A 27,962-nucleotide genomic window follows, 5' to 3' on the forward strand; every position below is an offset into this window, starting at 1 on the left:
CGTTCATTACTGTATGTAAAAATTGCTGGATATCATTCACCATAATATTCTGTTGTTAAAGTTGCCATATATATATAAAAAAAATAATAATAAAAAAAAAGAACTCGTTCAAAATATCTACGTTCGTTTGTTTGGAATAAATGATTTTGTTCAGTTTGTTGTGGAACTTTTTCAATTTAAGGGGAGACGTAGAAATGGTTCATTAAGTGGTCACATGTTGGGGGGAGTTCATTCCATTTGAGGGGTGACAGGTGGGGTAAGTCCATTCAATTTAAGGGGTGAAAGGTGGGACGAGTTCATTTCAGTTTGAGGGGTTATAGGTGGGGCGAGTTCATTTCAAATTAAGGGGTAACAGGTGGGGAGAGTCTACTCTATTTTGAGGGGTGACAGGTGGGGCGAGTCCATTCCATTTAAGGGGTGACAGGTGGGGCGAGTCCATTCCAGATTCGAGGGGTGACAGGTGGGGCGAGTCCATTCCAAATTAAGGGGTGACAGGTGGGGCAAGTCCATTCCAGATTCGAGGGGTGACAGGTGGGGAGAGTCTACTCTATTTTGAGGGGTGACAGGTGGGGCGAGTCCATTCCATTTAAGGGGTGACAGGTGGGGCGAGTCCATTCCAGATTCGAGGGGTGACAGGTGGGGCGAGTCCATTCCAAATTAAGGGGTGACAGGTGGGTCAAGTCCATTCCAGATTCGAGGGGTGACAGGTGGGGAGAGTCCATTCCAAATTAAGGGGTGACAGGTGGGGCGAGTCCATTCCATTTAAGGGGTGACAGGTGAGGCGAGTCCATTCCAGATTCGAGGGGTGACAGGTGGGGCGAGTCCATTCCAGATTCGAGGGGTGACAGGTAGGACGAGTCCATTCCAGATTCGAGGGGTGACAGGTGGTGCGAGTTCATTCCATATTCTAGGGGTGACAGGTGGGAAGAGTCCATTCCAGAATCGAGGGTCCACAGGTGAGGCAAGTCCACTCTGTTTTGAGGGGTGACAGGTGCGGCAAGTTTATTATATTTTAGAGGCATATGCAAACAAAATCGTCTCAAATATGCATTTTATGGCAGAGAAATTTGTTACAATATTTTGAAAGAAAGAAATGGAAACAAGCATGCAAACAAAAAATAATGGAATCTGCAATAAAAGTGCAGGATAACACACCAAAGGGAACATGATTAAAATGAAAAACGATAATGTCAGCAAAGTTTTGAATAGAAGGCTGCATTAATTTTGACAGGCAGAGAAAGTGAATAATTGTATCTTAAAATTGGTCACGATTTCAGAAAAGTGGTACATTATTTACTGCACATTTTCAACTGTGTGATATTTCATATTGATCAAAAATTGCATGAAGGAATCCGGCAATGTTTCAAATATAGGCCAGGATTTTTGCAGAGAATAGGAGTAGAAAAATGACCAATCTTTTACGGCGAGGATATTAGGCTTATCGGTTGCCATTTGCTTGGTGAAAGGTTTCGTCAACTTATTTTCAGTTTCTCATTTTTCTTTTAAAATTATTAATTGAAATATTTATATGAAGTAATTTGCGGTAGCAGAAACCAGTACCCGTCAAAAATGGTATGATACCACATTTAATTATATTAAAGAGGACAGAACAAATTTTTTTCTAAAGGGTACAAAATCTCTTGCTATAATTTAAATATAGAATTCTTAAAAATGCTCAAAATGCAAGATTGTTAAAAATTTTAATTCAAATTATAAATGCCAGTTGATGAAAAATCTTATAAATACATATTGTCTTTGAGATTGAATTTTTAAAGTGCCTACAGATATTTAGATTTGAATGGTTTAAAATGTTTTAACTTGCTACACGGATGAGACGATGTTTGCAAACAGAAATGTAGTACATTGAATTTGAAACTGTTATCACATCTATATAATCCTTCTCGCCCACCCCCCTTACCATTACTTCTGTCTTTATCAATGAAAAACAAAACATGAAATGTCAAAAGTATTTATTCAGCTTTCATATAATAGGTGTATAATAATTGGTCGTAGGGTTCCTGGGGTACACCGAAGCCTATGTTGCTTGAAGGGGCATGGTGTGCTGTATCTCGGTGGGGTTAAGCATCTGAAAAGAGAAAATAATGTTTACAGTTTTTGAATAAATGGCAAGTGCATATACATGCTATTTTACAGAGGAAAGGGCACTTATAATTGTAATGTAAAGCGTGTAATGTAAAGCGTGAATGCTTTTTGGCTTGTCCGAAGTTAATACCGAAAAAACACAGGCTGAAAACGAGGCGTTATGATGTGTGATAAGTTTTTTAATAATAAAATTATTTGAATTATCTTGATAATAAAAGAAGTATTAAATACATGACTTCCTTCAATTGCATATATAGGGTTGTAAGCACAGTCGTTAAGATATTCCGTACTATCGAGCGTTATCACTCATTCTCAATATATAGATCCATTAAACTTTTTTTTATTTTATAAAAAGTAAGCAAGCGGTAGAATTGTTTGTTCAAGTGGAACTTAACTTATTTATATATCTCAGTCTATCAACTTAAAAATAATAATTATAATTACTAAATTATCTGTTCTTGATAAAAAAACAAACGGACTAAATTTTTAAACCTTCGTTACTGTCGTGCACTGCACCATCTCGGACTCTCGAATCGATCTAGTTAAGAAAAGCTGCAACTTGTTAGGAAGCTAGTATGATATCTAACGTCTCAGAAAATGTCTAGAAAGCTCATTTTAAATAGCTTAATAAATAGCTTGCGTCTACTTTTGCGGTATGCCAAGTTTTTAAAAATTGAGAAACCGCCGTCTTTTTGGCACAGGTCATCATTTTCGGTTGTTTTGTTTTTGTAAAATTTTAATCAATAATAAAATCTTCAATTCAGTGACATCCATGATTAGCTAGACGTAATGGTGACAGGACACAGTTAAATGTTTCTCACTAAACACGACAACACTGAATTCTCTTAGAAAGTAATCAGGCATTGTGAAAAAATATACTCGAGGTTAAGCACAAATTTGATCAGTAAAGTAAACGTTAATTTCGTAATACCAATTTAGCTCAGTCTAATGTAAGTATTAATAACGTGCAAATATTATCCAAAAGGGTGGTTATTTTAAAAACTTTCGTTGCTAAAACAGTTGAACCTTTCGTTACTAAATACGAAAATTCCCCATACTTGCTAGGCATGAATTAAAAAATTTCCATAATTTACACAAAAAGCTAGATTTATCACTTTCTGTCACCAGAGATTTCGAAAAAATATAATTCGCAAACATACATGTAACTTCATTTTCCACCTTCTGTTTTCTTCAAATGGACCTATATATTGAGAATAAATGTGTAATATCTATAATTGCTTTGAATCACGTATTTTAGGTGCAACCCTTTATTTTACAGCTGCGTATTGTTTGCGTATTGATAATTTTTGTTTTTCTTGGAGAAGTGCATGCGCATAATATCTTATACCCCCCTTTCTGCGACCATGAAATTTGGCATCGCTGTGGTCTTAATAAGGAGGCACAAGCATTGGTTTTGTATCAGAATGAATGCTCAATGATCGCCCAGTTGTCGGCACGTAAAGTATTATAATTTCTTAACTCTCAAATGGGGCCGTGCTGCTGGACGCAGAAAGGACGCCGTCCAGTGTAAAGGGGGGTTTATTAGCAAATTGACTTGGAACAACATATATTACATATGCTTTGGATGTAAGTTAATCAAGTTATCACACAGTGACAGCACAGTGACAAGCATTATCATCTAAATTTACCTGTGTTCTTTGCGGTTATGCTTACATTTACATAAAAAGCATTTTGAATCAAGTCACGAATACTCTCTTACATGACAATAAAAAGGAACCACAAGATTTCAAGCACCGTTTCTCCTGTACCTATAAAGTCCCAAACCGTTGTAAAACTTAATCAAAACCAACATTTTCTAATTCTATGACAGCATGCTACCCTGTAGTAACGATGGGCATGGCAGTGGAAAAAGTTTGACTTATGTGAAAGATGTTTGTCGTAAATTTCTTTTTATTCATCTGTTCCTTTAGTTTTTTTCATGACAGAGATTATCGAAAAAGTAGCGTTACTTACCAAACATGTATTTTGCTTCCATGTCTTATAAAAGCTCGACCTTGCGCCTGCATCACACATACTGTTGCGTCTCCGCTCTACTGTGTCCGCCTGTGGAGTGAGTATCCTGAAAGACAGCTCGCACTTCGGTGAGCAACACATTGTTATGCAAATTACAACAGGTACGGCTCATTTCAGACGAGGGGTTGTAGCTGAACTGTTCACGAATGTTCAGGGTCAAAATATATGAAGATATGACTAATGTCCGCCTCTTGTTGTAATGCAGTGCTTTATACTATCAAAATAACACGACCCTCTTCCATCAGGAAGTTTCATGTCTCCGTAATAGTTCACTTCCACAAAACTCAACACCAGGGTGGGTGTTGACAAATCTCTGTCCCGGGGGTGGGGGGGGGGTTGAAGGGGGATCCGCGGATGCAAAGCCGACCGTACCCCACCCATGCAAAATTTTGGCATTTTAGAGGGCGAACGGTGCCATTTGGTACTGTTTCGAACTTCGATTCAGCTAGTCAAAATTATGATTTCAACAGTACAATTGGCGTGATTTTTTTCCAGAAATCGAAGGGGGGGGGGGGGGGGTCAGGACCCCCTTGACCCTGTAGGTGACCGCCTTTTCTATTTATCAATTACCATAATTTGACAGATGAAAATTTGATTAACAATCTACTAAAGTGGTAATGCACAGGAAGCTTTTGTTTCCCGCATATTTTAAAATACATTAGATTACATTAGTAAAATAAAGCTTCTAACCCTTACACACCCCAAAGTAAAATGGCATTGTGTAGGTCAGTGGCTAACCTTATATGGTCTACTGCATGAGCAGTTTTTGCCAGGTTTGACAAACCAAAACGGTCTATAAATCCATCTGGAGGAGAACAGAAAAGATCTTCTCTGCTGCATTAGGCAGCTAATTAGATTGTTTTACTGTGTGTGTATGTGTATGTGTGTGTGTGTGTGCACGCTTGTGCGTGCTTAATCTTCAGCACCACAGGAATGGCGATAATAATGCAATTCGATCTGGCATATATACAAATTAAGTAAAAGTCATTTACGAGAATAACACCAACAGTACATGTTATCTACAAACTGTACGGGTACAGGTGTACCATGAAAATCCGACTCCCCTAAAATGTAACTGCCCCAGTCAAATTTTCACAATAAAAATGTGATCCCCACCCCCCATGAAATTTTGACACCCCTCATTCCACAAAACTTTATAAATCTTATTTCATTTGAGTAAATTATTTTTATTTTGTAGTATGCATAATGGAGGATACATTGGCATTTTTTGTTAGTTTGCAGGTGAAGAATTTCATGAGAAATAAAAAAATTAAAATGTGTATTTTACCACCCAACGACTCCCCTATGAAAAAGCTATTTATTTGATATTTGGTGATCAGTTCTACATATTTCCCTTTACTATACTTTATGAAGAATATATTGGAAATGTTTGAAAGTTTGATGGTAAAATATTGGGTGAAAAAATGAAAAAAAAACACGATAGAGCAGCTTAGACTGAACTGTGATCAAGCATGATGCTATTAAGCTGAGATGGCTTGTATCATTCACAATGGCGAGGTACCATTTATGAAAATTCACCAAACAAAGGCGAGACACCTTTGCTGGCCGATCCCCTTCTTCCCCCGTTTTTTTAAATTTTTTTCCTTCTGACTTGCAGCTGATGAAGGTCACTTTTTGACCGAAAAGCACTTTCTGCAACCAGTCCACCCTCCCCTTTCCCCCGACAGGCATTGCCACTACATTGCCATGTCTACCACGATCAGAGGCGAGACGCCTCAATCGTATCAATCACGGAATGTCCTTTTAGGAGCACCCTATATATCATTGCAGACATAGATCCCTGTAAATCTCATACTACATAGGCGAGACACCTACTTCTTTATCAAACACTATCTTTTCTCAAATTCATATCTAGGATTACTTTCAAATTACACGACAATTAAAGTCATAAAGAGAACGGGGCGTCGTTTTGGATTGGTATGCCATTGATATTGGGCATGGAGATATCTCCTTATTTACAATTATACGAAAGGTTGGCGGCGGCCAGCGATTATCGCCCGGAAAATTTCAGTGACATTCTGTGCAAAGCAGCACATACCAGGTTTTTTTTGTAGCAAAAAAAGGGTCAACAAGGGCGTCGAGGTATTTTGTGGGCTGAAGGTCGGACAGGCAACCCGACAGTTTGGCTGCTTCGTACGAGTCAAAGTAGACAAAATGGCATCGACCGAAATGTCCTCTAATAGATTTTGGTAATATGCAGCATATCTATTCATGACTTTTTTTTACCTTTCTACGAAGTATTCACAATGCTTGAATATTTTGAGAGCATGGATAAAGACATATTGTTAGTTTGATATGTGTTTCTGTGGTAAATTTGTGTTTCCAGCTGTGTACTGACAGCATTCCTTTACTTGAGCAGTATTATTATTATTTGTTTTTTGGACTGTTTTTTTTTTCGCCCTCTCGCACCGATTTCGGGGTCCCCAGAGGTTGTCATCCATAAAAATAAAAAAGTGTGGCCTAATAAAATAAAAGCGGATGGATATTCAGAAAATGTGACTAGGAAAGGTTTTCAAGCCACTGAAAGTTCAAAGTTCACACCTTGAAAATGCCATTATGTAAAAAAATAAAAAAATTCACAAATAATATATACCTCCAGAAAAATAAGCCAATGAGACTGATTTTCCAACTGAAGCTGTATTTTAGTCCTATGTCTCTTTTCTGTACGTTTGAGAATAGTAAGTGACACGCTTTTCCTTAAATGGTCACTATGGCGGCAGTGCCCAAATAGGGTTTTCTTCAATTTTGATGTAATATTACATAATGCTTAACAGCATAATCATCACCAATCTTAAATTTTACTATTCGGTGTCTGTGTAAGACTTTGTCCAAAACAATTCCAAAGCGAATCGGTCAACAGCTATTGACGTGCTTACTGAGGCATCTTATTACTTCCAAGCAGTAAAATTAATCTTATAGATGAAAATAACAATTAACGACAACATTATCCCCGTAAGCGATCTGGGTAACACCGCAGTTAGACTATGCGTCGTGCAGAGAGAACAAAGCATTATATCTTCGACCTTTCATTTCTTATCGATTCAGTGACGGAAACAACACTAGTACTACAAGATGTAGAGTAAAATGACATAAAAGAAAGACACCTACACAATAATGCTGATAAAGACACAAATAAATGAATCAATATCTAGGATGAAAAAAAGTCAGGTATCATACTGAGCTAATTTTCATTCAGCCTTGACTTTTTTAAAAGTTAAAACTGTTTTCTTATTGCATTTTTATACATACATATCTGTAGTTCGTATTATGTGTAACTGCAATGACAACGAAGTTTAATCAACAAACAGCAGTAGGCCATAGTTACCTGCAACAACAACAACAAAAAAAAAAAAAAAAAAAAAAAGATTTTTCAGTAATTCTGCTGTGAAAAGATATTAAATAGATTAGCACACGTGGGTCCATGGTATTACTTTATCAAGTAGTGCTAGGTTGTTCATGGCCGATGAAAAAGATTCGCTTAGATTTAAATAGAACAGGGTTAAAGATTTAAATATTTTGAATGGTACATCTCGGAGATACTGAAAACTCAAAGATGGCATTCAAGGCGTTACCTTGACAGTTTATTATTTTGTTTCTACTAAAGCTTGAACAATTCCCTACGACAAATTCTCAGATTTGAAAACAACTGTTAACGTTTTACTACACGACTTAACTTTGTCTCATTTAGATTTTGTTTAGAGAGGTTGGTAAAAAGAAAAAAACTCAATCATTTTTGTGTCAACAGATGCTCAGTTTTACCGGGAATAATAACGTGTTCGTGCCGTTGTTTGCCACATGGTGATATCCATGAAGTTTCAAATTCCAGGTAAGGCAGCAAAATGTTATCTACACTGCGTCTTATGCAATTTTTCCAAGTCATGGAAGAGTTCAAAATCAGAATCAATCCCAGCCTTCTAAATTACTATCTGGGCATAAAAGTGGACAAAAACGTGTGGAAAGAGGAGTTCACACAGTGCAGTGGCTGCGTTCGGTCACTGTAATGAATTCCCAAAGCCGAAACAAGCCGGCGAGGCTTTTGCTGTTTCTTCTATTCCTTCGAGGAGCGTTAGGTGCGGAGAAGAAAAGCAATCCACAGGTAGGGTTCAACGCGTCGGTCAACCATACCGTCGCCGATGGTGCCCTCACGCTAAGCTCTGTTTTGGATCGCCGTGATTCAACTGAAGATCCGTTCCATAATGGTGGCAACAGGAATTCAACGCCCCGTTTTCACCCTGCCTTAACAGAAGCCAGTTTCCCAACATCCTCTTCTGATTTAGAAAACAGCGATGGAGAAGACTCGGTAACAGTTGTCATCCGAGGCGAAGCATCAGTTGGCGAGAAGAATTTACCTTGGAACGCAACAACAGTTCCTTTTTCGTTTGACACCAGAAGAGAGGAAGAAGGGGGCACGACACCATCTGATGAATTCACAACGGCCCATTGGGACAACTCGGTCTTTCCTCTGAACTTGCCCCAACAGTTCTGCGTAGCTGGGAAAGTTGTAGAGAGATGGTGCTACTGCGACGCCTTTTGCCTTTTGTTCCAAGACTGTTGTTTTACTGCATCTGAATGCAAGGAGCGTTCACCATCGTCGGCAGTACGCTTGAACCGGAGAAACATTGAGTGCCTCTTACAGTCTGCGAAGCTTATTAAAGGAATTCAGGCCCAACACTTCTGGATGGTGACTTCATGCCCAGATGAATGGCTCCATGATACCGTTCGCACTAAATGTGAAGCTCCCCGAAATGGCAGTGAAGTTGACCTCCTCGTACCCGTGTCCGACTCAGTCACGAAACTGACATTTCGTAACAAACACTGTGCAGCATGCCACGGCATGTCGGGCGTCCAAGTGCAACCATGGGATTTCTACATAACATGTAGCTCAGGTACACCATATGGCATTGATAAGTTCTTCAACATTGCCGATCCAAACGATGCTGTTGACCAAGCTAGATCATCTAAAGGCTGTACCTTGTTCTTTCAACCGCCGACTAGCATCCCCGGCAGGCCTTGCATTCCTTCTCAACAAATGCCGATGATTTTAACATCGAACGGACGGATCAGTACTCGACAGTGTAGCAGAAACGCCGACCCAAAGGACAAAGAACTTTGTTCTTCAGGACCAATATCCATTACATATGTTCAGACTTGGGCATCTAGTTATTATGGAAGAAATATCTTTTGTTGGGTTTGTAGATTACCTAAGGGTTATGTTCCTGCTGTGACCGAATGTTCTAACCAAGGTAAGTGCTAGTTTTTTTTGGTGTTTATTTATTTTTTTCGCATAAGCAAATTGAAAATTAAAGAATGAGATAACGAAAGAACTGAAGAGTAACTAAACAAGGTTAGTAGTATGTTTTAAAAGATGAAAATTGATAATGGTGGACAATTTTCCTAAAAGCTATATATATATATATATATATATATATATATATATATATATAAACTAAATGTATTTGGACACACTGTGTTTAAACTGTCCTGTTATAAACTTATATTAATGTTGTGGGGGATGATGGTCATGTTATAAGGGCATTATTAGGGTCATTAAAATCATTAATCTTAAGTCTTTTCCTCATTACCACAAAAATTACACGCGCAGTTTGGCAATCAAATAATTTACAGCAGATTGTGGCAATGGCGGGTCAAGGAGGTGCAATGTACCACACAATCCTTCCCCTTAGCTTCGGGGGTGTTCTCCTACAAAAGCAAAAGACTAAATGTACAAAATGAGACAAAACATGGCAAATTTTCACTCTGCCTTCATAAAAAAACTCACATGCTGATATTTTCTTTTCTAAACCCTTGCAGTTGTGACTTTTTTTTTACTATTTTACATGAAATTCTATTTGCTCGGCAATTTTAAGCATTGTATCTTCATACCCCTTATACCTGCTTATCCTTATGCCACCTTATCAGAATCTTAGAACACCCAGGGTATCTTTCACCGTTTCAGAAACATCACGATCATTCGATCCACATGGTTATTCTGTCTTGTTGGACACGTCTGGGGTTCAGTACAGTAAGCCGTGTGAACAAAGCGAAAAACAAGTAAGTCGTTTATGTTACAGTGTATATTAACAAATGCAGTATTAATATACAGCTTTGTAGAGATGTAATTTGAAATTTTATTATAATGAAAAATTAAAATAAGAAACAGAGACACATAACAGGCCCAAATAAAACACAATTTGGAATTTGCAGTTTTTTTTTACTTTGAAATCATTGGACCATGTTTTCAGCATGTTAACAGGTCTGAGGCCTGAAATGTCCTTAATACAGCGCACACCTCCCGATTGTGATGTGGCGACTTAGAAATACAAAAATTTCAAGGTCATCCCATCTTTGTTTTACTCTCTGACCAGCAGACACGGGGAAAACATTGTAGATACTGAAGGTCTGGAAATCTGTAGGTTATTCCAAATCTGTGCTGGTTCAAACGAAGTATCTTATTTTTAGTGTATGTTTACATGTGGTTTATCATTTTGTATTGAATTTTCGCAGATATCTTGCCGTACAGAGGACCTGCATTATCAAAAGTCTTGCCTTCCTCTGGCTTTTCAGGCGGTCATGGCCTGTCCGACCGGCAGTTTCTCCATTTCTGGACTAGTTTTATCGTTGAATCATCTCTTGTTCAATTTTGTACATGGCTATACTGGAGGCCCCTGTGATCACAGAGTTATCGTTTTTAATCTTTGAAGGTGGACGTCGTCCCTCTCCTCTTATTTATTTTAATTAAGTGACATTCTCGTTCCAGGTGCTTTGCAATGAAGAAGAAGGTCAATGTTCCACACCGATACAGCACCTGTTCAACGCTTGTAAAGCCTCTCTTCTGGTCCTCAAATCAAGTTCGGTTCCTTGGTTCTAAACTGTTTACCATAGGCTCTGTTCTGGTCCTACACCTGTAAATGTCCATCATGACGTGTTCTAACGTGTTCCCCAAACGTGTCCTTGGCTGACTCTCTTTTGGGCCCCAATATTTGAGGTTTAAAACTTTGAGAGGCTACCAAAAAACGTACGTAAACTGAATGTTGGAAAGAAATGCATTTCAATTATTTAAATTGTATTATATTTGCTATAATATATTCTCAGATTTTTTAAAGAACACAAAAGTTTTGCTGCGTGACTACCTTTAGGATGCTTAATACTACTACAATATTTATGGCGTTCTCTGCTTCTTGTTTTCAAGACAGTTACATTCGTGGGTGATTGTGTGCATGTGGGGGGGTGGGGGGGGGTACTCACTCACTGTCATGATCGTGCGTTCTTTATTCCGTTTCAAGTAAGCATAAGCTCTTATTTTCATATGGACGCGTTTATTCCCGTGAATTTCCTAAATGTCCACTGGACTGTCAAGAACTATAGTGATTCAGAGCTTATATAGGCACAGTATAATGGATTTTTACTGCATACGTATTATAAATCTCTTAATACTGCAATTTATGTAAAGAGCTCCCTATGAAGGATAGTCTAGCTACTTTATTCATTTACGCATTTTGTTTCAGAATTTTTTTTTTCAATTTCAGGATTTAGGGTATATGTATGGTCACTATAAATATACCAAAATGTAGGCGTTTTGTGCAAGTAGTAGAAATGGATTATATTATTTTCGAATCAGCGGATCTAAAATAAACGCGCAATATATTCGTAATTATAACCTGTTTGACTGCATTTAAACTAAGACGCAAGTGAAGATAATGTGTGTTTGATTGACGGGGCTGGTTTAGAGATGAGCTGCATACCTTGTTGGTATTTATACCTAGGCTTTCACAAGCTATATATCCCATATCATTCGGATAATGTTCAAGTGATGTTTTGCTACTGGATGACAACTTACCTGTAGCATCCCAATTGTATTGCTTTAGGAGCGTACAGTGAAGGGAATATCATGAAATCCCAGTGATCTGACCAAAGACATTGTGGCGATTTGAGGGACTTATGGTAGAGGACAGATCCAGTATAACTACGTAGTATAAGTATGCATACCAATGCAATTTACTGTTACACAACGCCGTACTCCCTTGGGCAAAATAAAAGGCTAACATCCCCGTTTCAATTTACCATTTCAAGGGAAAGATTCAGAACAGCGCCAATACTAATTAGAGCTTTTAAGCAGATTGTTGGAAGATTGTGTTAATTCGTTACATCTAAGCTTTGTCAGGGATCTTTCTAGCCAAAATGAGGGTCAGTGACCACGAGTTAGAGATTGAAAGAGGCAGATATACCCACCCCAAAACAAAAATTGAGGACAGAAAGTGTCCTCACTGTAATGCAGTGGAAGATGAAGCTCACTTTTTTCTTGAGTGTACTACTTATAAACTAGACAGAGAAACATTATTTGCTGCCTTACCAGAGGTAAATGTGCAGGGTCTAGCAGACGATACACTATCCGCCCTATTAAATGTGTCAAATGAGAGAGGTGTGTCCGCACTTGTAAAGTTTATACACAGTGCTATGAGAAAACGGAAGCTATCTAAATTGAGATAACACCTGTAACTTTATTATTACTATGTACATGTATTTAAACTTAAGTATATTATAATTAGTAGTGTAGAGAGCCTATAAATGTACACTCATTTCATGTGCTCAATAAATTATTATAAAAATTATTATTATTAATTTTTGGTTGGGGTTATGGTTTATGTTTAGTTTAGTTTAGTTTAGTTTATTTCACTGTAACATATGCATCCACTTTTGTGGATGAAAATAACAATATGAATACAATTTATGTGTCGATTATAATTGGAATGCCTTTGATAATTTTATAACCAAGACTTATGGAATAAAATAATTTGCTAAGTTTTATAATTATGTGTGAGGACGTGGGCGAAAACAGGAGTCACCCTATTGAACGTAGGTTGGGAACTGATGAATGAAATTAAGTAAAATTAGTTAGATTTAATACAGATTAAGAATTTTAGACGCATTTCTGTTGCTGCCAAAGAACGCTTACGAATTATGCATTCTAAACTTGTGTGTTTGTGGGAAACTTTTAGTTCTAAGGTTATAGAGACGAGGCCTAAGAAGCATATACGCGTTAGTTCTCTTATGTAACTAAAATTTTCAAATAACGATTTTAAAATGAAAAAGCTGTTAAAATAAGCTTTTATTAATTAGCAACATGCTTTTTTAGAATATCACGTTCGGTTAAGAAGATACCGGTAGACATACGCCTCCACAGATCTGCTACCCCCCCTCCCTTTCTTAACCTGAAAAAGTGCTGTCCTTGAAAACAAGTCTGATTTTACGGACAAATTCTGAATGATCTTGGGTTATTTCTCCCACACAGAGCGTCAGCTGGTTATTTTGAAAAGGGTACAAAAATATTAATGAATGTGTGATGCAACAATAAATAATTGTGTAAATAATGTAGTCTAGTGAGCCTGCAAATGTATTCATATCATTTAGTGCTCCATAAACTTATTGTTTTTATTGTAAAAAGCTATGGTGCAAATTGCTTTGACGTAAAAGTAAAACTAATCCGAATCTCGTTATCCAGTTTGGATTTAACCAAATCGACATACAAATAGATGCAGTAGCTCTGTCAATTGTAATTTCTTGCACATGGACTGGAAATGGACTGGACATATGTGGCAAAACTCCAACAGTTGTCTGCCCCCCCCCCAACCCCCCCCCCCCCCTCGCTCTGTCTGCTGGCTGGAGTTATGATGCACAGTAGGACCCAATTAAACACTGACCAGACCATATACGATCTGATAGCGATTTGAATTATAACCAACGCAGCAAAAATTCTTCTGACGTGAGCCAGTCTTCAGAAAGAGTAACAGTGCAGGAAACGATAGACGGAGAAAGAGAAAGCTATCTGTTATCATAACGAATTGCATTGTAATTCAGACCTGGGACCAGACCAGTTTTATGTCAAGAATGTATAAGGTGAACATGAATACGCAAGAATATAAGAATTGCTACTAAAACCCCCAGAGTCATCATACACCTGTGCTGTACATGATACATGTATGTAGTACTGTAGGAATATAGAATAAACGATATGCCGCTACGTCTGTTTTCGTCTTATAAGATTTGATGATGTTTTCGTTTCTTCCAAATGTTGTCTTCAACTGAACATTATAATAAATAAATCCCTTCACTTTCCACTTTAGTAATATATTTTTCTACTAGCACTGCTCATCTGAATTAATTTAAAGCACTTTTAATGTTATACAGTAGTAGGTTCTGGAAAAAAGCTTTTTACAGCGCCCCAACCCAATATATCGTTTTCCGCACTGTGGGTTCAACTACAGTAAGTTTTCGCGCGCTTTTTTTCCCGTTTATACTATTTTTGTGTCAAACATAATAATACTAGTTGTCAACGCTGCGGAGTCAGTAAAATGAACATATGCGAGTATGAAACAAAACCATTAGTCAAGAGAAATTGACTAACTTGCTAAATGATGAGTCCCTGGCCTGAATTTTGATCAAACTTACAAACTGACCCCTGGAAACCACAAAATTTTCTTTCATGCCCAAAATCTGTGAATTTAAATACTCGATCCCCACCATTAAAAGTGCCACCGACCCTCACATTGACTGCCTTTCTTGTTATAGAGCACAATTCAAATAAATTTAAAAGAGACAAACCTGGCTGTTATTACAGAATCGGGATTCTTTAACATAGATTTTTTGTCTCGACTCCAGGGACGTCTCAATTTTCTTTTCGCCCTATATATCTTATTCAGTTGAATGGTCTTTATCGCAGCATCTATATTTAAGTTCATTAAAAACCACAAATCAAACGAATTGTGTGTACGCGCCGTAATATACATGATCTTTGGATGATTATTTTAAATAATCCGATGTTGATAATTTCGAATCCTATACATTATAGTAAATCTGCGTACATGGAAAGCATCAAAACAGACTAAAGGCATTTTCGAGTCGATCATTATACGGTTTTATTTGCATCTCATCTGTTTGTTGCCAGATTATGTATGAGAACCACGAAAACGGAGCACTCGCACCAGACACGGGCATTTAATTTTGGTTGGTCCTTACGGGCTTGCATTCGACCGGAGGCAGAGTTGTGAATCAATCTACAGTATATTATTTTCAGTTTATATAAAAGTTACCGAAGTCCCGCATAACGCTATCTAAAAAATTGGTCACTTTATGACCCTTTAAAACACCGCTACAGATGTAGACAATCCAACCCAATTAAGTTCGATGTGAGAAAACTTTCAACAAAAAGTGATAATGTGAGCCACATATATTAAGATAAATATCGGAATAAAAATATGACACGTTCCATTAATTTTCACTGGCTTATGTTATTGTACCCTCTAATAGGGAAAGCCGTCAGCAGTTATTTAAAGTAATGTGAAACATTCATAAAAACATTATGCAAAACGTGAGCGTTTGGGATAAGTTATATGAAAAAAATGAATATTTATTGAAGAATGTTCAGGGTGGGAGGGGGGCATAAGGGCATACATGTAGCAACTAAATTATGTTATGAAATAACGATTTGAAATTTTAAAAAAGTCAAGTTGAACCTTTCTACTGATATACTTTATCATGGTTTGGTTAAGAAGATATATACCCCCCCCCCCCCCCCCCACCTGCCCACACTTATTTCAACCTGTAAGATTGGAAATTCGGTAGTCTGGCTCGGGCAATAAAATCTCCACATCTGGTTTCTATCAAGCGCGTTCAGAGCTTCAGAGCTTAGGACAAACATATTGCTCCTCGGGCCAGGAAATCTGGAGAGGGGGAGTAGAGGAGCATGTCTTCTCAATATGGAAATCTATATATTTTTGGTAATTTCCTTTGTAACATTTACGAACACTGTAAAATACCCTTTCTCAAATTAATACAATGTTCACACATTTCTGTAAATATCCTGAATTGAAATACTAATTTTAAATGTCAGATTTATGACGAGGGAGAGAGAGGTCAAGACATTCTGTAAATGTCCCGAACTAGGGGAGAGTGTTATAAACTAAACACATCTTGGCAATAACCCGTAGCCAGTTAGACTGCTGAATGGTTTACTTATTATGATCAACATAATTGTTTATATTTTTACTAATATCAAACAATTTTACTGTTTGCAGGTATACCTGTTTGGAACCTGTACTCTGCGCCATATACAGGGTTACCACTTAATATGGAATATTATTTTTTGGCGAGTAAATTTCCTACAAAATATTTTATTTCTCTCTAACTGTTTTAAATCTAAAACTGAGGTGTCACTCCATGTGTTGCCAGGTGTATTAGCTAATTACCACACAACTCTCGAAACAATTGATGCATGCAGTTACATGTTCTGTGGTCAGAAATGTGAGGGGTGATCTTTTCGGCAATTTCTGCCCTTGTACAAAAACACATGGGTTTGGTCAATCTTTGGAGTGTGTTTAGAGAAGCAACAAAGGGATCGCTCTGAAACTTGACAGGTACCTTAGTGAAGGTATGGTTCGACATCTACGCAACGCAGCTTACTATTGGATTCTTGCTCTCAGAGAAAATGGCCAGAAACAGACAGCAATTGCCAGGTAATTCAACATTTAACAGGAACCGTTTGTAAAGTCCACCAAAGAAATGCTGCAACAGGGGCACCTACTCCAATACCTCGACCAGGGTGTCCCCGTATCACACTAAGAAGACAGGACCGCCATCTCCTTAGAGGACGCCGTGCTGGTCGTACAAAGACAACCAGTGTCCTCAGAAAGAGAGAGGCAGAATGTTATTTAAACGCCAGTTTCAAGGTACCTCGTGAACAAGAGATTACTGCATGCCAGTTATTTTGCACTAAGGCCAGTAGGGAAACCACAGTTAACAACAGGTCATATACAGCGACGTCTGCAATGGGCTGGGGACCACGTGCGTTTGTAGCCAAAACAATGGAATCGCGTCGTTTTCAGTGATGAGGCCAGATATGAATTTTTTGGGGTTGATGGTCGAATCCGTGTTCACCGACGTGTACGAGGGACATAAAACGATGATTGTGTGCTGTCTAGGGTGCAAGCAGGGGATGGTAACGTCTCTGTTTAGGGAGCATTTCATGTCGGTGCCCAGAGCCAGTTGGTTTCTCTAGGAGGCAACCTCATCCAGGATTCCTACAGAGGCATTCTACAGCAAACAATGCTTCGATAGGTAAGAGTCATCTTCAGGAACAAATTTGTGTACCAAGACGACTGCGCAACCCCACATCGAGCCCGCAGAATCACTGTTTTTCTTCAAAACCAATGGGTTCAACAACTGCCCTGGTCTGCAAACTCTCCAAATTTGAACCCAATTGAAAAACTTTGGGCAAAAGTAACTCACAGAATTAATAGCTATGGTCATCATCCGGTAAAAAGTGATGAATTGCGACAGGCAAATATCACTGCGTGGAATGATATCCCCATCCAAACTCTAAAAAAACGTGTCACAGGATATGCCATGTAGGATGAGGGCGCTGCAAGCGGCTGCTGGAGGTCATACCCGCAATTACTGACTTTTCATGATTTACTGTAGTGAGTTCTTTGACTGTGTAACATATCACTGTCCGGAGGCTATCATTTTCTTTAATACCTTAGCTTAAAGTTAATACTGACATCAAACTGTTGATATGGTTTTCTGGGGGTGTTCCTTTCTTTTGAATGGCATCTTATGTCAGATTTGATATTATTGACCAAAATATCTCACAACAGAAGACTGGATGTTTGTATCACTCAGTGACATACTTTTTTTGATGAATCCAGCCAAAAAAATTAAATCAGCACTCAAAAATAACAATGATAAAAAATATTCCATATTAAATAGCAACCCTGTAATAGCAATGGTGTAAAGTAGTGATATTGTAAAATCCTGCAATAAAATTTTCTTCAACTATTAATTTTTATTAAATGGTTGAATACAACATTAGTAATAGAACAGCAATAGAATTCAGTATAATGATAGTGAATTGTTGTAAAGACATGTAGGAAGCAGGGTGACCATATGTGCTCGGAATTTTGTCGGAGAGGGAAATTTCTCGAGTTTGTTCACTGGCCTGTGAAGCCATATTTTGTAGCCTGAGATGCCGTATCCGTTACTTCGTGACCTGACCTGTCAAAAGCACGTCTGGGCGCTCTTTTCATCTTTCAATTCTTCCACATTAATCAAGATACGGAGTATCAATTACAAGTGCCCGGGGAGGGGGGGGGGGAGAGGGAGCTTGAAGGGAATAAATAATTATAAGTAGTATCCTTGCGACACAAGGTTACTGTGCAATTTATATCTTTCCATTTATGCTGTGAAATAATAGCCAGGTAGTCCGTTGATCTCGCGAATCAACCAAATGACCGTTAGATGAGTTGCTTAACTGCAAGTAATTAATCCCCTCCCCTCCCCCGAACGTCATACTGGCAGGTTTCCAAATGAAGACTATACCGCAGAAAAAGTTTGGGGCCCAAAAGAGATTCAGCCAAGGACACGTTTGGGGAACATGTTAGAACACGTCATGATGGACATTTACAGGTGTAGGACCAGAACAGAGCCTATGGTAAACAGTTTAGAACCAAGGGACCGAACTTGATTTGAGGACCAGAAGAGAGGCTTTACAAACGCTGCATTTTCCCTTCAGATCGGGCTAATTTCGCGCGACAGGCTGAACGCAACTGTGGCCGAAGGCATCTGCCGTGCTAAAGGTTTAGAAGAATTTGACAGCTTGCCTTTTGTGGGGGCTTGGCGCAAACATGGGCCGAAGATGTGCGCTGAGGTAAGTCCGAATGCAACAATCCCATCACTGTCAGCCGTCGTCGTATACAAAGTCGTCTTACTGAAAAAGATACGCGGTTATCGTGAAGGTGTCCAAATGTTTGCTTCATTCCAACGCGAGATGGCCGAGGAGTTGCAGACCAGAAACGCGAGTTTCACCTATAACGGCAACGAATACCGGGCCACCGTGTTGGATGCAGACATGCCACAGTGTCCAATGAACACTGCCAACCGTAAGCCGCCAACAGCCATGCCCGCCGGCGCAAGTGGGCGTCTGCAGGGTTCCTCACTGGAGTTTACAATCTTGTGGGGGGCCTTTGCTTGTCAGATTTTAATAATGGTAAATGCGAAGTGTTGAATTTATATTTTGTCGGTTGGAATCAGTAAGAAGTGCGGGAGGATAAAAATGATGACCCCCCCCCCCCCCCCAACAAAAAGGGAGATAAGACACATTTTCATTCCCTGTTTTATATATAGTAAAATGACCTGTTCAGAGTCTCGTCGGATTTTGTTAATCAATTAAACACTAATCTTCAATGGGGAATACCAGCCCGCTTGGCGCCAGGTGTCGCTAGTGTGAATTCAGTCCTTCCTAGGTCGCCATGTTGGATATTGTATACGTTGGACTGTGGTACTGGCCTTAAAAAACATGCCTCAGTATTGTTGTGTACCTGAATGTCAAAGTCGGCAAGTTGGGCATAATTTTCTTGAGGATTCAGGGCTTCGTTTGAAGTGAAGGGTTGCCCATGTCAACACACCTTCCATGTTAAAGGGTCAGTTACAACTTGACCCAGGAACAGTAATTAGGCCCCTAAAGATAGACGAGTTGCCTCAAAAAGAATACACGTAAAAAGGTTAATTGATCTTGGCAAAACTTAAAAAGTTTTGGAAAGAGAGCTCCATAGCAAGAAAGTGCCCCTAGGAAGTATGATTTATCAAAGTGCGTTTTCTTATGTCCGTAATTTCAGAAGAGTTGTCAGTAAATATATATAAGTCCCGGTAGCCTACTACCAGCATAAGGTTGTGTTATTAAGTAATATCCTTTTTTATTGATGTATTGAGCATGACCGGTAATGTTAATTAAATAATTATTTTTTATTTAAAATCATTATTCAGTACCTCGTAAGAATCATAAAACTAGGTATAGTTAGATAATTTATTTGTTCATGTATAGATGCAATTTCTCAGCCAATGGGATAATGCATGTTTGGAAATCTTTTTGTAACAGTTTAAGAAATAAAATTTAAAGAAAGAAAACATTTTATAAATGAACAGTTTTTGTTCTTTTTTTACAAAATAGCACTTCTGAATTGTTTTACTTGAGTAGAAACACCATATTATTTCATCGCTCTGAAAATTCATTAAAAAGCAGCAAAACCAAATATTTTATTTAAACAAAATAATTATTCAGTCCATAGTAAAAACCATGAAACCATGTAATACTTAGATAATTTATTTGTGCTATAACTTTCCTATATAGCTGCAATTTCTCAGCCAATGGATTACTGTAGGTATGGAAAACTTTTTGTAACAGTTTAAGAAATAAAAAGCAAACATTTTACAAATTAACAGTTTTTTGTTCCTTTTTACAAAATAGTACTTATGAATTATTTTACTTGAATAGAACCACCACATTATGTCATCACTTTGAAAATTCTTTAAAAAGCAGAAAAACCAAATTATTTGCTGTAAATACAACTAGCAATTTATTTCATCCCACTAAAATACTTTACAAAATAGCATCATGGGTTTTTTTTTTCATTACAGTTAAATATTATTAAAAACAGCATAAACACATAAGTACTTTTTGTAAAGAATATAGCACCACCAAATTATTTCATTTTAGTGAAAACATTTTTTAAAATTGCACTTCAAAATTATGATTGCAGCTAAAACCATCTCATACAGGGGTACTTTCTATAAACTGGTTGACACATACTTCCTATAGTGTTTTTCATTAAAAAAAGTTATCCTGGGCAAAATACATGTAGAAAAATATCCAGCGTCAGAATGAATCAACCCCACAAACAGATCTTTGAACGTAAACACAGCAAAATAGCAGAATGGGCGATTTGTAATGAACATCTGGCCTTCTAACTTAGTATAGTATTCGCGGGTTTTCTTTAGGCCCAGATTCGTGCACGAGATACACATTCCAAAAAGGGGAAATCGGGTCCGGGTCCAACTGTCATGTGTCTGCAATGGTTTTGGACACAACAATTATTCATACAGTTTGTTCATATACTTCTTCTCTGTAGCTGACATTATCTCTCCAAATCTGGAAGCAGTGATCCGCCATTGTCTCTCCTTGTGTCAGATTGCACTCTTTCCTTGTTGTAACTTGCTATGCTCAGTGTCCTTCGCTGTTTGTTCCTCAACCTGAAATAGTCATATCCCATTAAAGCATGGTAGATGGTTACAGCATTAAATAGTTAAGATACAATTTTATATTTCTATGATGTCACACATCACCTAGTTTGATAATTCTTTCTATTATTTGGGCCTGATTCTTAATATTAGACCTCTGTTTTCACTTACATCATTCCCTCTATCCATGCATTATTGTTTTCATGGCACTTGGCAATAGTTGTTGTCCATCACAGCCGCCTGTAAGTCAGCTTTAGGGTAGGCATAACTGGTGGCTACATCAATCTTTGCCGCTGATGTGAAGTGACGGGTAAGATTCCTGAAGTAATCATTTTATCCTGCTCTTGAAGTTGGCTGTCCTGGGGTCCTGAAATCGACAGTTTCAGGCTTTGCCCCCAATATATGGGCCTTCTTTGGGTAACCTTATAAAGAAAAAAAATAAGTACATTTACTAAGTATAAAAAATCTTCGTCTTTCGTGCTACTAAAACAAAATATGAGCGTAGGCCTACTCGTACCTACAGTAGTCTACATGTACATAACATGTCAGATTTGACACACACACCTCGACTAATGTTCGATTTTTTTCAAGGAAAATAGTTAGCATTCTTGTTTTTCAAGCACTAAATGAAAAGAAAACACATACCTTTCAGTCAATTCACATTTTCATCCAGATGTTATGGCACCACATTCAAGTAAATTGCGTTTGAGTTGATTCACTGTCAGCGACGCGTGCACACGCTCCATGTTAAACTCTGGTGTAAAGCCGTGAGCGAGATTCTGCGAGATTTAAGAAGGACTGCTTTCACCCCCACGCCATCTAGCGGCAGACCCTTAAAGCGGGTATTCCCCATTTAAATGCACAGTTAGAAGATGCATGCGGTGATTGGTCTAGAGCTAAGCGTATGTTTTACTTATCCTTGATTATAGCGAATTGAAATCCTCTGTAATAATAGCTATTAAGAAAAACAGTTATAATCAGAGGAGAAGAGTAGGAACAACTATAACTTTGAAATAACAACTAAGCTGTTATTTGGATAAACTGGTACTTTGATTGCATAAGCACCTTGTGAAATTATTTAGTGGACGTTTGATCACTTGTTTACAAGGAGCATCTGAATAACAATGCGCTACCCTAAATGACTAAAAGGACAGACATTAGGAAAAGCTATTTGTATGTATATACATTTCCTTAAAATCTGCTAGTAGTTTTAAACTGTATTTTGTTTTAGCCTAGTTAAGCCATCTAGTGAAGCCTACTAGTTAAACCATATAAACAGATTAAATATTAAGTACAAAATTACTATAACAGACTTTCTTTTAAACACTGACTCTTCATATGTGGGTCCATTTGTAGAAAGCAGAAAAATGAAAAATGAAGTTAAAAATATATTCACAAATTCTACTTTGTCTGAAACTCTTGGGGGAAAGTGATAAATTTAGCTTTTAGTGTAATCGTGCAAACATTTCCAATCCATGCCTTGCTAGTATGCACTGATTTCTTAATCACTGAAGAAAGGTTTGAGTAACGAGTTTTAAAATTGAAAACCCTTTTTCGATAATATTTGCACGGTTTCAATGCTAACAAAAATTAGACCGCGCTTGTCGAGATTTTGATTCATTATTGTCCTCAACATCAAGTATATTTTCACGATGCCTGGTGACGAAGGATTTTGCAAATTACTTTCTAAGGGAGTTCATGCTCGTGTGAAACATTTGGCTTCGTGTGAAACATTTGGCTGTTCCCTGCCACCATATCGTTAGGTTATCATGGATGTAACTGAAATGAAACTTGAAACCTGCTGCAAAAGACGTTATGGAAATTTTTTTCAATTTTTTAAAACCGGGCGACACCACGAAAGTAGCCGCAATATATATAGGGCGTTATTTAAAATAAACATTACAAACATTTTCTGAGAAGTTAGACATCATACTCGCTTCCTGACAAGTTGATAATTTTTTGGATAAGTAAAAATTAACGCGCTGGAGAATGTGAGATGGTTCTCCAAGTTCCAGTAACGAACCTTTAAAATTTGGTCCGTTTTTTTCTTTTTCCTTCCTTTTTTTTCTTTTTTTTTTTTTTTGTATAAGAATTAACAGATACATTTAGTTATTTTTTCAGTGAATAAGTAAAGTTCTGTTTAAAGATGGAGAGACAATTCTTTCGCTCGTTTACCTTCAATAAAATGATAAAGCTGTTAAATGGACCTATATATTGAGAATCAGTATAAAACCAAGAAATTTTGTTGGAGAGCACAGAGTATTTGACTCGAGGAATAGTAAGGTGCAATAACTATTCACTTAATTTGGAACTTGAAAAGCGGGTTTATGAATCATTTTCTGTGCGGTATTTGGATAGGATGGGTATTCCAAAATCAATGAAAGAGAGTAACGGTGTGGGGAGTATCGTTACTGTCGCATGCCGGTATTTATCATAAAGTAACGATTTTAAGGAGAAGTAACGATGGAGGAAGTAAAGAGATGACCGTTAGAGTAAACTTCTGCAAGGGAATGGTTATGAACATCCTCACAAATCCATAGAGCTGTGGTCGTGTGTAATTTTATTTTAAAATGTCGTGAGAGCTCCTGTCCTAAACTGAATTATTATACTTCAGGGAGACCATGAACCAAAGCTCTTCCCACCAGGAGACATGTTTTATGATTTATTAACGCAAGGAGAATAAAATTAGAGGTCCTAAAGAATGCCTTGCTTGCATACCAACTGTTTTGGTGCTGGAAATTCTAACAGTTTCCTAAATCGCCGATCCAAAACCGATCACAGAATTACGATCCATAAACCCGTACTAGATGTTTTTTTACCATATATATACATAAATGTACCAGTACAATTTTCTGCTCTATAAAATGCACTGTAGTTTAGGACTTATCAATAAAAGTGTTTTCGTGTGTTTGTTGTATAAATAGCACCATTAAAGAAATGGAAACTACCATGACGCATACGCTGCAGAGAATTGACTCCTATCAATTTTCAATTATTCTCTCTACGCAGTATAGGCCGGTTATTACGGTAGTAATTATGGTTCACATTCAAAATTGTTCTGTTAACAATTGTTTTTCGTATACATTAAACACGTAAAGCCACGTTGTAGTATTTGAATTGGGGATGCTACGATTACACAATCTATCAACAGTATCTGAAGGACTTAGGTGTCATTTTTGATTACTATGGAACTATATATAGACGAGTCTATGAAATCTGTAAATCAGCTCCATATTCACTTAGGCGAATTAGAAAGATTCGCAATATACTGGAGAGAAAAACAACTGATGAATTAATGCATGCTTTCATTATCTCCAGACTTGGTTACTGTAATAGTGGTCTCTACGGTTTATGTCAAAAATTGAACAAACTGAAACTAATCCAAAATTCAGCAACCAGGCTATTTACAAATATGAAAATAAATAGTGGCGAACACATACTTAAGTCTCATATAAAATATATTTGCATTATTGTTATTATTATCATTGTTATTGATATAATTATTAATGTTGTTATTATTATTATGACATTTCATATGTATACTATTGTTGTACCGTATCAATAACAAAAATGTCATGGTTAAGTAAACTATCACTTGTATCTTTATCAAAATCACTTCACTAGCTGCCTGTTAGACAGAGAGTTTTATGTAAAGTATGTGTAATCTATAATTATGAAACAAAAGAGAAGAACCACTATATACAGGTATTATGGTTAATTGTTAATTCTTGGAAAATTCTGCTTCAGAAAAAATATAACAAATTTTATGGTGGTCGCGCTTTATATATATAAATATATATATATATATATATAGACTAAAGCTTAACATTAGCTACCTACTTATACAAGAACCACTGATGACATGGAGCATTAAAAACATCTTTTGGAGACCAACAATTTAAAATCAGTTAATATAGTGATTGATAAAGCAAGTTTTGTTGTTCTAGATATTCTATCTTTTTGTTTTATTTCAATTATCATAAGTAACTCTTAGACTCATTATGTTATAATTTTAATGAGCAATTTGCAATTTTAATAGGTAACTATTTTTTCAGTTTTATCTTAATTCATTGTCACCTTAGTCTTTAATCTGGAGGGCGCATTGAGGTTTTAAATGAAATGCACCATATAAGAATTAATTATTATTATACTTATTATTATTATTACTTTTTTCAATTTCAGTATTTATTTCTTCATACCTGTACCAATACAATCCTCGTATGATAAGTATAAGAGGCATATTGATTGAACTGTGAATTTAACACCTAGCGCCCCTATGAGGCACCTACACTAATATTTTACAGCTGCTATTTTAAGGCCGTTTACCGGTACCTACAAGGCCCCATGTATATTATTATATTTATTATTATTATTACTTTTTTCAATTTCAGTATTTTTTCTTCATACTTGTACCAATACAATCCTCGTATGATTAAGAATATGAGGCATATTGACTGAACTGTGAATTTAACACCTAGCGCCCCTTTGAGACACCAATACTAGTATTTTACAGCTGCTATTTTAAGGCCGTTTACTGGTACCTACAAGGCCTCATGTATATTTTACACTGTAGACCTATCTTACTTATTATGATGTCAGTTCAGTTTCTGTTATATCGGATTATTTTTCTCAATGTAATTTCACCTTATTTGCCCATTGGTGTAATTTGTGTTGTATTTATACACATATGTATGTTAAAATATCTATTTTGTTTTTCCACAATAAATATTGTAAATCTCCGGCCCTCTTCTAGTTTTTTCGCTTTTTATCACCACGCTGACCGAGGAAGTTAGAAAAGTTGGAGAGTTTTTCTGTTGAGTATGGATTAGATGGGAGGGAAATTAGCTTCGAAGTGGTAAACAACAGTCGCGGATTTATGGGGGTGTCAGGGATATCCTGCCCCCCCCTCCCCCCCCCCCCCCCCCCCCCCCGTCGATTTCTGAAAAAAAAAATTAATCCAATGGCCCCCTCTTGAAATTAGAATTTTGGCTAGCTGAATCTTAGTTCTAAACCGCACCAGACACCACCGCATCTGTACATTAATTTCTTGGCAAACTGAGATTTTCCAAACTTTCACAAACCGGGTTTAGCTTGGTAAACAAAAAGTAAAATGCAATTTGGTCGCGCTATCACCACTGTGACAAAACATGGACACGTAATTAATAAATCACTAATACGGATACAAATGAGTAATGGAATATGTTGCTTCTGATGGATGTAAGAAAATTATCTTTTAGATTTGTTCCAAGACACAGATGTACCTGTTATTGTCTTCGAATCATTGGATTAAAAAGAGGGTATATTTCAAAAGTAATTAGTAAATCACTGCTACCTGATTCTAATGCCTAATGGAACATGATGCTTCTGTTGGTAGTTAGAAGATTATCTTTCAGATTTATTTCAAGACACAGATGCAGCAGTAATTAACCTTGGATTAAAGCGAGAGTAATGAGGGTAATGAGGGTATGCCATGACAAGTAATTACTAAATCCATGTTACCAGATACAAACGAATGATGAAGTATGACTGTGTATTATTAATCTAATCCACTTGTCTAGATTTCATGTTCTGTGGTTTTCTAGACAACGCAATAACTGTGTCAAAACTTTGGAACAAAGATTCTCGCAATTTTTTTCTTCCAAAATCGCTTAATATTCAAAATTTATCACAACTCGGGACTAACTGATTACGATTGACAGTAACCGCTAACCCTTCCCAAATTTGAAAAGGGACAAATTATACTCTCTGGCCATAAGGTGAACTAGCAGTCTGTTCCAAAAATGTTGAAAGCGAGCGTGATTTTGTATAGTATTTTAGTGAACATCAGAGGGCACCACATGAGCTAGTAGGACTTCGAGTGGGGCACAAGTAGAATCAGCACCTCAACTTGACAGTGGCGGATTTAGAGGGGGGTCGTCAGGGGGGTCTTGACCCCCTCTTCGGTTTCTTAAAAAAATCGCAGTAATATTCCTCTCTTGGAATTAGTATTTTGACAAGCTGATTTATAGTACTAAACCGTACTAACTGGCACCGTTCGCTCTCTGAAATACTAAAAAATTTTAGGGGCCCTTAAGCGAGCCTCGAACCCCACGCCATCGAAAGGGGGGTTCCACGGATGTTAAGCCGCCCCCCCCCCTTTCAAATAATCCTGGATCCGCCCCTGGCTTGACACCTGTCATGTGATTTATCAGGTATGAACAATCATGTTTTGCACCAAGATGTAAACACAAATTCGCGTAAATATATTTGTTTTTAGCAGAATTTACAATCCGCCCTGAATAAATCAACAACATAGCATAAGATTCTTCATTTTAGATGTAAGATGAATAAGTGAACACGGTAACTACATAAAAATCAAAGAAAGCAACACCACATATGGACGAAAGAAAGGTATTCTTACCCTAACAAACGAGACCCGTTCTATTTCCACGTGTGCCTGGCGTCTTCGAACTCCGGTATGCTCAGCAGACTGTCAGCGTCCCTGGATTCTACTTGTAAATACGATGTGAGACCGCCAGCTGTACATACAAATGAATTTTTCTAAGTTTTTAACACCTTAATGACTGTTATGCCTCCTAAATTCGTCCTCCCCCCCCCCTTCCCGACCCTCCCGCCCCCCGCCCCTGTTGCATGCGCCTTTGACCGGCAAGGTTGAAGATAAGGGAGAGAGGGGGAAGGGGCACAACCCACCAACCTCATACACCTATGCATAACGGTGCATTTTGGTATTGTCCGGAATA

The 27,962-nt window shown here is 37.5% G+C and overlaps 2 long non-coding RNA genes across 3 annotated transcripts; both read right to left on the reverse strand.

Annotated features, from left to right (window-relative positions):
* Nucleotides 1-1,955: 1,955 nt before the first annotated feature.
* Nucleotides 1,956-27,761, reverse strand: LOC106179594 (uncharacterized). Of its 2 annotated transcripts, none has more exons than XR_015332825.1 (3): nt 27,623-27,761; nt 4,078-4,183; nt 1,956-2,086 (listed from the first exon to the last, which is right to left on the reverse strand). It is a non-coding gene; the product is annotated as an uncharacterized LOC106179594 (long non-coding RNA). The 2 variants fall into 2 exon arrangements; XR_015332824.1 differs by having other exon boundaries at nt 4,078-4,200; nt 27,623-27,759.
* Nucleotides 20,408-22,074, reverse strand: LOC147763512 (uncharacterized). The gene is made up of 3 exons (XR_015332826.1): nt 21,868-22,074; nt 21,394-21,644; nt 20,408-21,234 (listed from the first exon to the last, which is right to left on the reverse strand). It is a non-coding gene; the product is annotated as an uncharacterized LOC147763512 (long non-coding RNA).
* Nucleotides 27,762-27,962: the final 201 nt, after the last annotated feature.

This window comes from Lingula anatina, chromosome 2, assembly GCF_051362555.1.
Source record: "Lingula anatina isolate TDL-2025a chromosome 2, LinAna3.0, whole genome shotgun sequence".
Classification (NCBI taxonomy): domain Eukaryota; kingdom Metazoa; phylum Brachiopoda; class Lingulata; order Lingulida; family Lingulidae; genus Lingula; species Lingula anatina.